Source organism: Lycorma delicatula, chromosome 2, assembly GCF_047948215.1.
Source record: "Lycorma delicatula isolate Av1 chromosome 2, ASM4794821v1, whole genome shotgun sequence".
In the NCBI taxonomy this organism is placed as follows: domain Eukaryota; kingdom Metazoa; phylum Arthropoda; class Insecta; order Hemiptera; family Fulgoridae; genus Lycorma; species Lycorma delicatula.
The window spans coordinates 141,557,512-141,573,428 of NC_134456.1; the positions used below are offsets into that span (position 1 = coordinate 141,557,512).

The window sequence follows — 15,917 nt, forward strand, 5'->3', positions numbered from 1 at the left end:
TTTTATATTTTTACTCAAATAATTCATGTGATGAAGTATGAATCGGTGGCCTTGTACTTTAGAAAAAAAGTATGGATGTGGAACGACTCGTCGCGCCGTCTCATCCTGCCAGTCGAAAGGAAAGTAAAAATTAAATTTTTTTTTTTTTTTTTTTTTTTTTTTTTCTTTCTCGTGTGTGTGTTCTGCTTCTTTTGTTGCAGATACCAACAGCCACTACGAAAACAAATCTTCACTGCGGCCACGCGGTCCCCCCAGCCCCTTCTCAGACACACGTGTGTCTGAAGGTTAATAATTACGTGGAGTAAATAATTACTGTTTACTTCTTTCCAGAAAATCGCCGTCCCAAAACCGCGATCGCGAATAGGTATCACCATTTGTAAGTTCCCTATTACCTTCCTTTCCTTTCAAGAAAGAAGAAAGAGGGAACGAGCCCAGCAGCCACCTGCCCAGCAGCGACCTGCCCAGCAGCCACTGACAGCACAGAAGAACGAAGAAACCTGCACTTTCCCCCGTTCAGCCCTTCGGGGCTTCAGGAATTCCAAGGTTAATGGTATGTAACTTCGGTTACTACCAATTCTTGGAAAGTGCAGGCCAAATAAGAACGAAGAGGTCTTCGGAAGAAGAAGAGGGAGAAGAAGAAGGAAGACCAACCACTCGCCTCAACATCACGGACTGGAGTCCGGAACAGAGCCCAGCAGAGATGCGTCCTTAAGGGCAGCCATACCAGAAGCGGATGAAGAGCTTCTACACAACCTCTCCTATTTCAAAACTTATAGTAAGAAAAAAAAAAATAACCTAGCAATTGCGACTCCTCCGGAAAAGGAGACGCATTGCTCCCTCCTTACAGGTAGTGCCCCGTTGTGGCGTATTCCTGCTAGCCTATTAAAGAGTTAGCACGGAAAGGACTTCAGTGGACGGTCTGAAGGGGAATTACGTCGGGAGGACAGGCTTTATAAGCCTAGCCTTCCGCGGTCGGCCCATGAAATGGGTTCGATAACGCTGGTTTAACAACGGATTGGAATGCAATTAAATCCGTCTTAAATTCACTAAATAATAATAGACAAAACTTGAAAAATTAGATCCGAGATTAAAAAATAACCCTTTTAAAAAAACAAGCCCGATTAGAATGATCCAGCAGCAAGGGACTCTGTCCAGGTTCGGCGATAAAGTAGGGAGTAATAGACTCCTGCCAACTTTGCATTCCATTCCAAAAAAAGTAAATTATGCGACAGCAATTATTTAAAGTTTATTTTTCTACTTTAAAAGAAAATAAAAACCTGAACGAATATTAATTCCATAAATTTTAACTTTTTTTATTATAATGTAGAATATAGGTATATGACTGGATATAGAGATTTAATATTATTTTATCACGAGCAGTTATTTATAAAATAATCATTCTCATTAATTATTAAGTTAACTGATATACTTTACTGCGTTTTATCGTTTTAATTTCTCATAAGAAGCTATTTATTTTTAAATAAAGCTGAAAATATTTTTTTCTGAAATAAAATAACTGTAATATTTAGCAGGATTTTTTTATTTACGATCGGATAGTGGTCAAGGTTTACCCTCTCCATTAACTCAGACAGCAATTAGAGTTTGATGGGTTTTGAAGAAGGGTGGAAACGATGTGGTATATACGAAATAAGGAAGGGAGTGGTTGACGATGGTGAAGATATCGGTGGTCGGGGGTTACACTATTGTGGCAACAGCCACTATCCTGCCGGTTCATTAATCTCGTTGTTATCGACAACTGCGATTCCCAAAATACAACCCGTCACTAACTTTACTCTTTGACCCTGAATATCTGAATCGACCCTGAGTATTTAGCCGATAAAGAATCAATCTTTGTAAACTGAGTTTGTGGGTGGAGTCATCACTCGAGTCACACAAATCCGGTACATTATTATTCACTTAAATTAGCTATTTTAAGGTTGGCGTATCATCTAAGTTCCTGTATTAAAACAAACTCTCTTTCGGTATTAGAGAAAAACAGATAGAAGACTTATCACATAGATCTAAAAGAAATATTTTACCTTATTTATATATATATATTTTACTAACCGTAATTTAGAGTCTTTTCTCATTCAGAGAAAGGGAAAAATCGATTTAGAAAGGAGTAATTTAAAATTAGAAAAATAATTTTTAAAGTTCAGAAGAAATTAAAAACTGAAATATAAAAGAAATGCTTAACAAAAATAATGAATAAATCTTTTGTTTGCACAATATTATTGTTATCTATTTATTTTTTCATGTAATATTTCTTTTAAATTTATTTACTTATTCTAGTTTTGAAAATGTATTTTTACTAATTCCTCTACATCTATCGTTGATGATTTGTTTAATAGTATTTAACGCGATCAGAGAGCGTTTGTTTGAGTTATATGCTTTGATGAAACAAAAATTGAGTTTCAGTTAACCTCCATATCCTATGTAGGATATGGAAGTAGGATTATGTAAAATTAACTGACCATATCCTATGTAGGATTAATCCATTCCTTGGAGAGATTATATAAACATGAAACCAAAACTGTTCTTTAAGGCTTTACAACCTGTTGAGGCTTTATTATTGGATCAGCTATTTCTGTTTCGGATATCAAGTGCAACGAACCACAAGAGATATACGTCAGCATTCTCTGGCTGTCTGTTGTTCTCCATTCTCCCTGTATATTCCGCTTTGGATTGACTGTATTCGAAAACCCTTTTATTCAAATTATAATCCCCAGTCTCCTTCTGATATCATTATACCTCCTCCAGCCGGATCAGATCGAAGCCTAGAATTTCATTACCAGATAATCTGAAGAGCCTTCTGATGTCTGGGGTTTTTGATTTTTCATCGCTTCCTGCAGTTGAGTATTTTTTTATCAAATACCTGAAGAGGCTTTGGAACACCCTTTGTGTCTGTTTATTTGTCTTGTTACGCAATTATTTTCTACGTAAATTATCCGTTAGTTATAAACACAATTCTTTTATCCTATATCCCATATTTCTTGAAGTACTCAAAAGTTTTGGTTTCTACTGTATATCTGTGATAAGTACAATTACCGTGTACTTTGTATATTTTCTGGATTGGTAACAGTGATCCTGCCCATTTACCTATCTTCAATATTGTTTCTTTTTGGATATCTGTAAAACTCCCCCTCCCCCTTTATTAAAATATTAAATATCAAAATATTAAAATATATTGTTACTACTATTACGAATATAATTTTAATAAAAAACACAGACATTATTGATGTATTGGCTATCGCATATTTGAGGAAAGTTTTTATCTATATAAATCTATAGAATTTTAGTATGTAGATAAGTAAGTACCTTCATAAATACTTTTAAAATTTGTTACTTGGCTAAATAACTTGATTTTTTTACAGTTTTTAGATGAGATGCGTCCAGTTATTGTAATTTTTATCTCCATTTAAATATCCTAACATTATACCGATCAACAGAACATCTAGTTCATTAATAGCATTATTCTGGGCTAAAACTGGATAAAAACAAACTGCCAAACTATTGCGAGAAAGTTGAGGCTGTGTACTACATAATAAAATAAATATATAAAAAGTAAGTTCCGAAGTCTGATCTTCTTAATCTATACATAGCAATTATCAATTTTAAATAAAAAAATACTTAACAATTTTAATTTTGATCGTGTTGTTAGTTCTCCATATAAGTTTACTGTAAAATAATTTTTTTAATTATCTACTGGTACATTTCCTTTCGAAGCCGGTATTTGTAATCAATTAAATGTGGTCGGATTACGAAAATCCGACCACATTGTTTATTATTTGAGTCGGATTACGAAAATGTTGTGGCATTACATTAATAAGTTATTGGCATTTTTCAGGAATTTAATTTGTTTCTTTAATAATTATTTAATATAGGAACACATCTTCGATATAATTATTTTTATCATAAAATTATTATGGCTTATCTTTTTTGTTATTTATTATTGAGCATAACTAAAATTATTTGATAAGAAATATATTGTTCGGCATGGTTTCTTGCCTATTCACTCGGTAATTTACTGAGATTTATAGCTTTCTGCTTATCTGACCGATTGAACACGGTGTATTTTTTTACTTCCTTGTACGAAGTAAAGGAAGTATTGTGATCGCGAAAATTTCGATTTTCAAGTTTCAACGGAAATATCCATTTTGACTATCCCTGAATCCATTTTGACAAGTTTCGGCGTGACGTCTGTACGTATGTATCTCGCATAACTCAAAAACAATTAGCCGTAGGATTTTGAAATTTTGGATTCAGGACTGTTATAACATCTAGTTATGCATTTACCCTTTGGATTGCAATCGACTGAACCAAAAGTGTTCAAAAACACTTTTGAACACCAAAATCCAAAAAAACTTTAGATTTTTTTACTTTTTCTTAACTGTGGTAATAAGTCCGCATTGAGAGCTTTTCAACGATATATCATAAGTGATACTTATTTTCATTGGTTCAGAATTATGGCCAAATGAAATTTTAATTAATGAAATATCTGGATCTTACAAGGGGAAGTATATCGGTTCATATCAGAGTTCATCTCTTTTTTTTTTATTTTTTTTTTAAATTTAAATACATAGATTTATTAATAATTATTAATATCTGATTGTAAAAAAAATTTACGATAAATAATAATTTAATAATAATAAAAGAAAAAAATATCAAAAGTTATTAACGAAATAAAATTTTATGTACTTTTCATTTAAAAAAAAAAATTATATGTGTAATTTAATAGGCGTACAACGAAGTCATATGGTGCCTACATTACATTTTTTTATTAAAAATTAATCCAGGAATCATATTTGTATGATCCCAGACCCTGATCAAAACTTGAGCCTTTGTTAAGCCTTTGTTACTTTTATAATTAACGATCTGTCTTAAACGTTGAAATGTTTAAATTGTTTCATATTTATTATAATCTACATGTTCATTTTTAAACAATATATTTAGAAAAATAAATGATGTAGACGATTTTTTTTACTGAAGGATCTGGAAAGGTTTTACTGCTTGTGTCCCATCAATTGACTTTGAATTGATAAAAGGTAGAAAAATTAAATTTTTATTTTAAAGGTAGAAAAATACTAATTTTTATTTTCGCTGAAAGTTTTACGTATAAGGAAATAATTTCTAATACCTTATATATAATTTTATAGTTATTAGATAATGACAAACTCCAGGAAAGCTTTCATGGAAATTTGAGTTTTATTTCACACGCCAGTGATAACGTTATATTCGGCAGTTTAGTTTCATAATTAGTAACTATTCCTCATTTAATTGGTAGGATTTTTATTAAATTTATTTAAAATACTACTCTGTTGTATCTTTTCAATACTTGAAGATTGTTTAGAAGTTTATTTTATTTAATCTATAGAACTGGTTTAAAAAGAAATTCTTTTGTAACTTATGTTATAAATTGTTTAATCGGTTTCATCGAGTTAGATTTCCTAAGTGTTTATGATATTGATTTAAATACTTTTATATTAACTTAAATACTTTAAAGGTTATGAAAAGTGTTGGAAATACATTCTGCCATAAAAATGTTAGAATGTGTTTTCTAACAAGTATGTTTAATTATTTATAAAACTTCAATAAAATGGTGTTCGGAATTTAAACTTTTCATACCTAGTTTATATTCGCTAATTATTTGTTCCCCTCTTAATGCTATTTTGCTTGATTATTCAATCTCTTCGACAAAAATTTCAACTTCTTTTATAATAATTGTAAAAAAATTCCTATATATACGTTACAGAATTTTTAGATCTACATTGTATGCCCTGTCTATGTCATCAACAGTAGTATGTCTGTATTGACCCATTTTAATCTCCCTCATTAGTTATTATGATCTCTTCACTCTGTTTTGACTTGTCTTTTTTTATATTTTGGTGTTCTTTAAATTCATTTTTTGTACTTCGTGCTTAAGAATCATTTTCTAACTATTCATTTTCATTACATTTAAGTTTTTTTCTAAAATGACAGTCACTGTGACTCAAGTGTGGGATATCCGTTTGTTCTGTGTTAATAAAAGAATTTTGGTAGAGTTTTATATGATTTCAAGTGTTAATGAAAAATAAATTTACCGGTGACGGAACATTTTGTAAATTAAACTTGTTTTCCATTGATATTATGCGGACAGATTTGGATTTAATATTTTTATACATGAATTTTTAACAATAATCCAGATGGAAGTCGGGCAGTAGTGGAAATCCAGATGTCTTGCGTTTTTATTCAGTATACAGGCTTATATTTTAGGTAAATCTTTCTTCTACTTTCTCGGATCTCAAATAACTGTAGATTATTTCTAAAAGAATACTTAACGATTAATTATTAAATGTAAAAATACCCTTAAAAAAGTAAATAAAATTTTTATTTTGTCAAATAATGTAGAGAAGGAAACCTTATGATCTCTGACAGCAAAATTTCTTAATCTTTATTTTTCGACATTCCAATTAAGTTATTAAGATGTTTGTAACAATTTTTTGTCGGTATACATGAATGTATGTTTGTTGACCATTCGTGTGTGTTTGTTGACCATTATCTGCCTATATCTAGGGAACGGTTTAACTTAAAATAATGAAATTTAATTTAGTAGATTGTATACTACGACTAATGATTCTATTAAATTATTGAAAATATCAGCTGAGTGGTTGAGAAGAATTTTATAGTAATGCTCTATCTCAAGACATTATCGGATATTCAAAATAATTTTTAATTTTTATTACAGAATGAGGGATTTTCAGATGCTAAAAAATTACTTTTTTGTACAAATATTTCAAAATATCCTTTTTAACTACAAGTATGTATTATGAAACCTTATGGATGAATGGCTTAGCACTGAAGTATTTATGCTAATTTTTTTACAAATAAAAAATAATTATACAATTTTTTTTTATGAATTCTTCTCTAGATTAATTATTTTGAAAATATTCAAAATTATCACTAGAGAATACCTAAATATTAATTTCAGTATAAATCCCGGGAAATTTAAACAAAATTCTTGAATAATATTTAATTACGTTTAAGAATATCTATAAGTAATTTAATTTTGAAGCATTCTTATTCATTATGAGATTGTTACATTGTAGATAGAATTATGATAGTCGCATTATAAATTCATGTGTAAAACACAACAAAAAAGACTATTGATTTTAAAGAAGTAATATTAATTCCAGTAAAAAAAAAATAAGAAAAATTTATGCCTTGGTTATAGATTATTTTTAATTCCTTTTGTTCTCTGAAGCAATAGGTTCATGCAAACGCCTTCCCTTCTTCTACGACCCGTTTTTCCTTTCTTAGTCATCTATTTTCTCTTATTCATTCTCCTTTTATGCAACGCTACCTGATACGTTAAATTCAGAATAGTGAGAAGTTAAGGGAAGCAATTGCTACTACCATCCCGATGTTCCACTTTGATAGTGGCTAATAACGCAACTCATTTACATTCAGTGTTCGTGCACATGTTCCTTATTACTTTAATGTATTAGAAGAACATAATGAAATACGTATATCGCAATTAGGTATTTCGGTTGTTATTGCACATCCGTGAGTTAAGTATTTATTTAAAATTATTACTGATATAAAGCGGAATTATCTCTGCTTTATGTGAAATTATGATGCGTGAAAACGTTTTTTATGAAAATATAAATCGGTTACACATCCTAACTTTGTTCTTGTCCTAGATATCTAAATAAAAAAGATTTATTTGATTTATAACTTGTTATTAATGGCTGGTAATATATTTATTTATTTAGCTTGTTGTCTTCTCCAACCAATTTTCCAGCTACTGCCGGGTTTGTGTGTGTGTGTGTGTGTGTGTGTGTGTGTGTGTGTGTGTGTGTGTGTGTGTGTGTGTGTGTGTGTGTGTGTGTGTGTGTGTGTGTGTGTGTGGGTGTGTGTGTGTGTGTGTGTGTGTGTGTGTGTGTGTGTGTGTGTGTGTGTGTGTGTGTGTGTGTGTGTGTATGTAGGAAAATGCAATTACCGCTACCGGTTTGCTAGTCCTGACGTAGCTGCTGATGTAATACAATGTAAATGTAAATGACCGGTAAACAAGTAGTCTGGAACAGACTCAGGTCGACCACTCCTGAAAAGTGTGGTTAATTGAAACCCAACCACCAAAGAACACCGGTATCTACATGCTAGCATTCAGATTTATTTATGAGTAATATATATTTTAAATTGCATCTATATTGTTATAATAGAAAAAATCATAACACTAGTTAATAAACTTTCCTAACAATATATAAAGTTTACGATTTAATCCTTCTATAGTAGTAAAGTAATTATTACTATTACTCTTATGACTTCAATTATTTCCTTATTTGCTTCCTGAATTTCTTAACAAAAGGAAAACAGTAAAAAAAAGCGTTTTGGAATGAATTGCTATTCCCCATAATAACATTTATAATTAAAAGGATGTAAAAATGAACAAAAAAATCAACTAACAAAAACAAAATCAAGAATCTTATTTAATTAAATTATTATTTATCTTTACGAATGGGCGGGAGCATTTTTCTCTAATTATCAGGTGGCTCCGATAATGATAGTGCTATCAATTTATCATTAAATATGCCTGTCTACGTGACAGAGTTGTAGCGTTTCGGCCTTTCATCCGAAGGTCCCTAGTTTGAATCCCGGTCACAAGCCACAAAATTTCATTTCCATATTCCAACTATATGTTACGGTAAGTTTGATTAATCCGGTGGTTATGCATAATTACCGGTGAATTTGATTAATCGCTTCCAATGTTGGAGAATTTAATAAATATATAGCAATTTATTAAATATACGGGTCATTTTACATATTCTCCATATTAGATATTCTACATATTAAAATAACAACTCGACTATAAGCAATAATTACTGAATTTATTATTTAAATAATCAAAACATTACAGTTAATTAGTCGAGGTTAGCGAGTGAAGCGAGCGTAGGTTATGTTCGGTTAGATTACCATAACCTGCACTTCATTAAGACTAAGACTACTTCATTATATCAAAACTACACTTCATTTACATTCATACATATCATCCTCATTCATCCTCTAAAGTAATACCTTACGGTAGTTCCAGAGGCTAAACAGAAAAAAAAGATTATCATAACCTAACCAAACATAACCTAGCCTCGTCTAATTAACGTTAAATATTCAAGTCGTATGTTTTTCTCCAACACTGGAAGCGATTAATCAAATTCACCGGTAATTATGAATCATCAGCGGATTAATAAAATTTACTGTAACATATGTATAAAAAATGACAATGAAAGTGTCTCTCTACAACACCACCTCTGAAGTTAATCTATTATACAAGGTCCAGCTAACCTGAGTAACGGATTTCTAACAGTTAAGAACAAAGTTGTAGAAAATATAATAATGGGAGGAATTCAGAAAGGGAATTCAGAAACCCTTTTAGGAAAGGTAACAGGTTCGTTAAACAATCGTCTTTTGTAATACTGCTCACTGAAACACCTAAAAAGATGTTTGTTCTGTGAGAAGAATTACCGGACCCAGGTTAGGAATGCGTGGGAACGAAAGGGCTCGGTCGATCGTTCTCACGATCAACTTGGGTCTGGTCGGGCAGCTAAAGAAGATAGGAGTATAAATACTCCGGGGAAGACCAGTTGTGAAATTACTCTAAGCGAGATGTTATGATGTCAGCCTGCGAGATGAGAGTTTGTAGGATGTGAGTTCTGCGAGATGTCGGTCAGCGAGAGTATTCTGCGAGGAGGTCAGTAAAGAATCGAATCTCTAGTGTGAATTAAGTTCGACACGATCAGAGTGACGTAACAAGTAATTCCAGTACGTGAAAACAAGAAATGGTTTGCCGAGTTACTGTAAGACTATAAGTGAAAGAGATAAATTAAGTTTAATTCATAAATTGTCAGGGTAATTTCGTTTATGAACAGCAAAGGTATTTGCAGTAATGAACTTTATACTTTTCTTATCTACTGTATTATTGTAGTTAATACAATACTACTGGTTAAAAGTGTTAAGACTAGCGATCACGCTAACGTCTATTGTCAATGGGACTGAATTCTGGTTTTGCCATGACATTTATTCACATGCCAAAAATTTTCGTACTTCATTAATTCTAGTAAAAATGGGCTGGCATCAGAAAAGTCATTCAGCCATAAAAAATTCACAATAAATCCCTTATCTCTAACCCTAGAAAAAACTCAGAAAACTGGCTGATTGTAGGTGATATATTGCGATATATAGATTGTGGCATATATTGCCAGTTTGTTTCTTAAGGTCATTTTTGGACTAGAAGATCCCGAAATAAAAAATTACTTTCTTATTCTACTTCTTTAATAATGCAAATAAATTATCTATAATTTCAAAATATATTTTTATATAATTTGGTAAATTTTGACTGTAATTTAGGAGTATCTTTTTCGTATCGTAATTGAGTTTTTTATCAATTTTGATCATCTGATTTATTTTGCCGGTTCAACAAATCAGTCTTGAGAATTGTTACTATTGTTTTCAAGATAAGAAAGAAAATAAGTTTCTAAAAGGTAAAATTATTTTTAACTATAGCCCTAGGGGAAGGATTAAACTCTATTTCCAGCTGTATATTATCAATAAAATGATTTCGCTGAAATTACTTATTCATTCTTTTAAGTGACTGTAAGTACTTTACAATAATGACAGCAGAAATTTGTATCGTATAGGCGAATCTGATCAGGTTATATTTTTTAAACTTTAATTGATAATTTTAAATAAATCTTTATTAGGTATAAATTATCCATAATCTTATTATTGTGATGATCCCGGTTGTAACAGCAATGCTTTGACATTTTATTTTCCACTTAAACTGAAATTTTTACTCGTGCACGTAAAAATCTATAGAGCTCATTTGTAGCAGTTAAAGGGATTCTATATCCATTTGGGGGCCTAGATTTACCACGATTTTATTCTTCCTCTCTTTACTTTCTAAATCCAAGGAAAGTTGTACAACGCGGTAGAACTTGATCTTTGTAAACTTATTTTAACTTTTAGACGTATAGTATGCTTTTTATTTAAAGTTAAGTTTCTGAGATAAAATCTAAACTTAAGCGTGCATTTCGTGTTCCTTCTGTCTTTAACTCTATTACGATTCTGGAAACGAAGGAACTGTACAAAGTATGGTAATCTTAATCACGGCCTAACAAAACTCTGTTCATAACGACATGCACTCTTATTTTTATTATTAGAAAAAGTCGGTACCATGAAGTGCTTATGAAGTAGTTCCTTTTTTCCTTTACACACATATATTCTATCTATCCCGCTTTCCCTAGAAAAGAAAATGTTTAAGTAATCCTTAAATTTTATGCACGACTCATTTATATTCTTATATACAAACAGAAAATTTTCAAATTGTTAAAAACAAATAACTTAACGTAGAGTGAAATGTTCAAGTTCACTGTTTTCTGTTACATGTTTGTGCTCGACATTATTGAATATATATATATATATATATATATATATATATATATGTATGTAGGTTTGGCATATGTTGATTTTTCAAGGAGGATTTTATCTTTCAAAGAAAGAAAATTGACAAAAGATGTTAATTTCTAATATTCAACAATTATAAAAACAAATACTATTTTGAAATGAACAATAACAACAAATACGGAAAGCTCTCACTAGCAAACTAATTTTCATAATTATATAAAAATATCTATACAAATAAGACATTTTAAGTAAGACATTTTCTTGAGAAAAAAGAAATTATACAATTCCACTAACTTTTTTCCTAAACATTAGTCAATTTTTTATTTGTAAAAAATGACGACCAAAACATTTATTTCTTTAAACTAGCATTAACAAGAATGCTATCATTTGAAAGATGAAACAAAGAGATAATTCATGAAAACCGGTGGAATAAAATTACAGATGCAGTGAATTTTCGCTTGGTACACTATCTATATCCTTTGTCGGGTAATAATAATAACTTGATAATAAAAATTTAGAGAAAAACTTATGACTTTAATTTTTTGGATGTATTATTTTTCAATAAAGAATTTTCATCTCTTGAAATATATGAATATGATCATGCTTGAATTACGTCTATTTATTTTTACGGTTTTTAAAAGCCTTGATAGATATAAGTTTAAAATAAAATTAATTAACAGAAATCGTTTTTTATCTTTTAATTCTGTATCTAGTTAGTTCTTAATGAGTTAAAATTGCAGGCAAAGTTAAGGATTAAAGTAGATCACTCATGCTACAATTACTAAGTTGTGAGTATTTTTAAACGTGTATGGAATTAAATCAAACCAAAACACTGACTAGATAAAAACAAAATATAATTTATTATTTGATATTTAATTTTATTTTTAATTTGTTTGTAATTCCATACGTACAGATTTAAAAGCTATATCATCGTTATTTTTAAACACATCTAATTCAATACAGAAGAAATTTTTCTGGAAGATATTTTACGAAAAAAAGTAGAAGAAATTTATGGTTACGGTATAAAATGATACAGTACAATTTTGGATTTTCGTCAGTTAAAATCAGTCTCGGCGAATGTAATATAAATATTTTTCCACCGGTCGAGAAGATTTCTCAAACCCAAATTATAAGTATTTTTACATAATATAAATTCAAGCCTTGCTCAGGATAAATGCATCGACTTCGATAATTCTACATTTGTTTTGTAGAGGAATTTTCTCCGGTAATTGAGAAACTTAGTGTAGTGTGAGGAACTTAGTAGAAGTATCTTGCTCACTAACTAGCCTCTTGGTAATTTTGTTTTAAGATAAATTAAATATTTTAAACTGAATTTTTGTGCTTATCAAGATATTTTTTCTCATCGTTACTTACTATTAGATTGTTAAAACTTAGTGAAATATCATAAAATCATTTCATCCATATTCAAAGTATTTTTTTCAAATCTGTTTGCAAAGTTAAAATAAAAAAAAAACTGTAAACACAGTTTTTTTTTGTTTAACCTCCGGGTCCACCGTTAGGTATTGCTTCAGAGGATGAGATGAATAATTTGCAACGTGTGTGAAAATTCCATGCCCGACCGGGATGGTAATACAGTTGTAGAAGGTCTCTGGAACGCGGCTATAGCCGTGTATTGCTTCCGTGTATTGCTTTTGATTCACAGCTTACACACACAACTTAATTTAAAATATTTATATTTTTTTTTTAATTTATATTTTTTTCCGCTTATTTACTTCAATGATTCTATCTAAAGCGCGCGTGCATAACGTATTTAATTCGCACGGGTGTGGCGATACTAGCGACAACGGTCGGTACTAACTACACTAATGTAATTTCGCAACTTACATAGAACAAATTTCGCTTGTATGGTCAGCAGACTGTTGTAGCCCCGAGGCTTAACTTACTAGGTACCTGGTCAACCGAGTGATCGAGTACGAGACCCAGACAGACCGAGTTAATTTTTTAACTTTAAATATTATTAATTTATTTAATTACACTATTCACCTGTGACGTCACAACATTGCGGACGACTGCAACAGCATTTTTTGGGATGGGATGCGATTTTTCAAAATTATTTTGAAAATTTTGTTATCTTTTAATTCGTAACGAATGTGCCTAAGAAAAATATGACCTTAATTAGGTAAAATCTCAAGATTCTTATGGTGACCTTGCTCTACAGTCTCAACCTCTTGACCTTTTAAGTTGAAAATCTAATTGCATCAATGCCCCATTTACAGAAATAATCTGACCACGTTTGGTCAAAATCTTTTTGATAATCACACTTTCTAATCATATATTAAAAATAAATAAATAAACAATATCACGAGAGTAACTGTAATCAGAAATCAGTTTCTAGTTACCGGGCAAGAGTAATTTCACATATAAATGTAATTTATATGTCCTTTTACTTTTTCTTTATCAATCTGCATAAGGATTGTAAGTTTGGTGAATAAAAATCTCCAGGAATAATTTTCACCAATCGTATTAATTTTAATTTACCGAGTTACTTAATGGTCGTTAATTTTGTTTCAGTTACTTTTATATATATATATATATATATATATATATATATTTCTTTTTTCAATAAATCCAGCCAAATATGTATGCGGTAATATATGCATAACTACATCCTAAATCTCTACTCATATCCTAAATCTGTCTGAAAATAATTATTTTATTAATATATTTTTAAATAATATTTTTTTATCTTGGAAATCATTACATCAAAATTTAATATTTATGTTTAAATTTTTTATTTATTTGAAATAATTTATTATTTAAAATTTTTTTATACACCAATGAATGTAAAATAAATAATATTTGTTAGCGTTAATATTTAAAAGTAAAACAATAAAAAAATGAAATTGTGAGATAAGAGAATAAATTTATTTTTGAAGTAGACACCGGGGTACCGCGTCGTTGATGTCCCCGTGGAATGCCATATGAGATAGAGAGTGACGTAATGTAGACAAAAATAACTTAGATTATTATATTTTCTGTGGATTTAGGCAAACTTCCATCTCATCTTCTTACCATAGAACGCGAGTTTTGTCACATTATCTTTCTATTAATATAATCGGTATAAAAATGCAAACAATAAAATTCTACATTTAAAAATCTATCACCAATAAAGCCGGCTTCATTTTAAAGTTTTATTGATAATTTTCTTTATATTACATTTATTTTTAATATTAAATTGTAATAAATTTACAACTAATGTTAATTTTTCATTTAGATTTATTTAAATTATAATCGTTTAAAATTTTCTTAGCACAGAACTCATTAGACATCAGTTTCTGTTAATAGTATTTGTAGTATATGATTAATTAACTTAGATGTTATGCATATTCATTAAGTTAAACCTACCAATCGGATTTTGTGCTTTAACGATGTTGTTGTATTGCAAAAGAGGTTGCAAAAATTATGTTATAAATTTTATTATTAAAAATTAATTATTCAGAATATGTTTGATTATAATGATATAATCTATTTAAATTCGAAAATTTTGTTTAACTATTATTTTAATTTTATCACAAATAAAATTAGGTGCTATTACATTCAAAGTAATGGGTTCTCAGTAAAAGTTATTAAGCACAAAATTTGTTGAGATACCTATAAAAATTCAGTCAACAATGTTACTGAACGTTTCTGGCACATAACAGCTTAAAATGTATTTAATTTTTCATCCGCTGATAAAATTGAAACTTATTGTAATTACGATCTAGTTTTGCTTTGTATATTTATTTACTTTTTCTAATTGGAAATATTGTAAAGCAATAAACAGAAATTTCTTAAACTCATAAGAATTAATATCAATCCAATTTTTCACTAACGTTATCTGTAATACGATATAGTAAATCGTAGTTAAAAAACACTTAAAATTAAAAATATTTTTTCCTAATTATATTTTATTGATTTTAATTTTAGAATGTAATTAATTAGGAACAATGTTTCCTTAAAAACCAAACTATGGGTACAAAAGACGAATATTTAAAATACATCATAAAACCTTTGTAATTACTAGAAACGTTTTTTTTCTATATTAAATACTAAAAAATATATTTTTGAAACAGTAGAGTTAAAAAAATATATAAATGTCTATTATTAGTCCCTAAAAAGGTTTGAAAATTCTTCTTAACCTGATTCTTCTTAACTTTTCATTTCATGGAAAAACTTAATTTTCAAATCGATATGCCCATGCGGTCGAAAGCTTTAAAAAATAAAATTTTTAGAGAAGTCGCTTTATGATTCTCTTTTTGTACGAATTTTGTTGGTCTAAAGGTTGTTTTTTATGAATGATCATCATTTCAAATAAGTTATAGTTTGAAATAAAGCTGTTTTTGTAATGATATACTCGTTTAATAACAAAAACCTACGTTTTTAAATCTAATTTACATTACTTTTTAAGGTATTGAAAAGTTTTTGTTTTACTTTAGTCAATAGTATTTTTTTTTATTGAATCTCTTACTAGAACGTGATAAAAT

General features: G+C 29.5%; 1 protein-coding gene across 16 annotated transcripts in view; it reads right to left on the reverse strand.

The window, feature by feature from the left end:
• LOC142319274 (inactive dipeptidyl peptidase 10) overlaps positions 1–15,917 on the reverse strand; it is a 362,606-nt gene that overhangs the window by 269,333 nt on the left and 77,356 nt on the right. The window contains exon 1 of one of the 16 annotated variants that reach the window (XM_075356361.1): positions 11,203–11,220. The exons of the other annotated variants lie outside the window; for them this stretch is intronic. The gene's annotated coding sequence lies outside the window, so the exon portion shown is untranslated. Of the gene's footprint in view, positions 1–11,202; positions 11,221–15,917 lie in introns of those variants that run through there. 16 annotated transcript variants of the gene reach the window in all.